Genomic DNA, 2,500 nt, shown 5'->3' on the forward strand with positions numbered 1-2,500 from the left:
GCCGGCCGCCCGGGAGTGTGTCCCGGGGGCCCGCGCGAACACGCAAGCGTCCGCTCAATTATTCTGCAAACAGGAGGAGGCTGAGCTCCCCTGCACAATACACCTCGAAACCCTCTCAGGTCCCGGCGGCGCGCAGCGCCGTCCTAAGTACTTGGTCGGGTTCGAGAGAGGCGCAATCGCCCGGAGTTTGGCGAGTAGACGCTTTAGGTGCGACCACCCGTGCTCCCAACTGAGCTTGCCGCTGCCGACAGAGGCCCGGGAGCGTGCTGTCGTGGCATTGCCGGCGGGAGACAACACGCGCCACCTACGGTGGCCGGCAGCTCCAACGCCAGCGCCACAGAAGGACAAAAGCCCCACTTGGGTGCCGAAGCGAACTCTCCCAGCACAGCGCACGCGCCAACACGTCCGCACAGCTGCGATACAATCCACCTGCGAGAACCGCAGAGGCGACCGAGCAGCAGACGGCGTCGCGGCGCCGAGCGCCGGGCGGCGGCGCATCCTCAGCGCACACAGTCCTCAATCGGACCAGCACACTGCAGATGTCCACCGCGCTTCGCACCGGGCCCGCGAGGACCTACTTTGGCCGCACGGCGCCGCGTGCAGGGTGCGCCGGCGCGCAGCTGCGCCGCCTGCCGCCTCCGTCGGCCGGCGCGCCTGCCACTGGCCGCCCCCACCAGCCGGCTGTAGCGCGTGCGCCCACGCACCGCGCGGCCAGCACGCCGGAAGGCCCCCCCTCACCGGCCGGGGACGGTCCCACCCAGCCACCGCCGCGTATCGCTTCACACCCACATGCCATTCACGTTCGTGGGCATGGTGGGTATCGCTGAAACAACCGGTTGGTAGCTCAACCGATCGTCGCCATCACTGATTCACCTCTAGCGAGAACAACCGCACCACAACGGTTTACCAGTTCTTCATTTGCGTAACGTCACCAGCAAACGTAGACGTCCATCGCCATTTGCAAATTCAACGATTGTTGCATGCCTGTGTCAGGTGTCACGACACACTATGTCTGCCCACATACACGCAACAACATGTGCACGCTTCGCGAACACGTGGAAGGTGGCCCCCGTACGTATGCGATGTCCATTGCGCGAACGACTGTCAACCGGCCTCTGTCGCATGTCGCAGATGTGGAACGCAGTGCACCATGCTATCACGGTGTGTGAGAAGAGACGACTACGTCTGACAACACGCGCCACTACATCAACAGACGGCTCATGCTGATCGCCATCCACGGCATACCATACTGCAATCCAGCTCTTATAGGGAGACGACACGTAGCTGAGTGCACAATATTTGGACCGTATGGTTCGCCGTTGTTGGCGCAGTCGTGGTACGGTCACACATGTACCACGATGTATCATTCAGTACATGAGGACCAATGTGCGGTACAGTGTGTGATTTGGACGTACAACATCAGCGGACAGTTGCCACAAGCCGTACCACAACGTAGGCTGTGCTTCGCCATGCGAATGCCAATGAACAACTGCGAAGGGCATTGAGCATGTACGTCCTGCCGCCATCCGCATTACAGTGTATAGCTGCAAGGTGTTTAACATGAAGCGATACTCTGGGGACCGGGCAGTGCGAGTAGCAAACTATATTGCGGGGGTTGCAGTTAGGCAACACTACACTAATTTAACGCGTCGTATGACAATTACAGAGCAGGTTAAGGCCCAACGTGTGTTGGGTTAAGGCCCAACGTGTGTTGGGTTAAGGCCCAACGTGTGTTGGGTTAAGGCCCAACGTGTGTTGGGTTAAGGCCCAACGTGTGTTGGGTTAAGGCCCAACGTGTGTTGGGTTAAGGCCCAACGTGTGTTGGGTTAAGGCCCAACGTGTGTTGGGTTAAGGCCCAACGTGTGTTGGGTTAAGGCCCAACGTGTGTTGGGTTAAGGCCCAACGTGTGTTGGGTTAAGGCCCAACGTGTGTTGGGTTAAGGCCCAACGTGTGTTGGGTTAAGGCCCAACGTGTGTTGGGTTAAGGCCCAACGTGTGTTGGGTTAAGGCCCAACGTGTGTTGGGTTAAGGCCCAACGTGTGTTGGGTTAAGGCCCAACGTGTGTTGGGTTAAGGCCCAACGTGTGTTGGGTTAAGGCGCAACATAGGTTAGGTTAAGGCGCAACATAGGTTAGGTTAAGGCGCAACATAGGTTAGGTTAAGGCGCAACATAGGTTAGGTTAAGGCGCAACATAGGTTAGGTTAAGGCGCAACATAGGTTAGGTTACGGCGCAACATAGGTTAGGTTAAGGCGCAACATAGGTTAGGTTAAGGCGCAACATAGGTTAGGTTACGGCGCAACATAGGTTAGGTTAAGGCGCAACATAGGTTAGGTTAAGGCGCAACATAGGTTAGGTTAAGGCGCAACATAGGTTAGGTTAAGGCGCAACATAGGTTAGGTTAAGGCGCAACATAGGTTAGGTTAAGGCGCAACATAGGTTAGGTTAAGGCGCAACATAGGTTAGGTTAAGGCGCAACATAGGTTAGGTTAAGGCGCAACAT

The sequence above is a fragment of the Schistocerca americana genome, unplaced genomic scaffold, assembly GCF_021461395.2.
Source record: "Schistocerca americana isolate TAMUIC-IGC-003095 unplaced genomic scaffold, iqSchAmer2.1 HiC_scaffold_699, whole genome shotgun sequence".
Classification (NCBI taxonomy): Eukaryota; Metazoa; Arthropoda; class Insecta; order Orthoptera; family Acrididae; genus Schistocerca; species Schistocerca americana.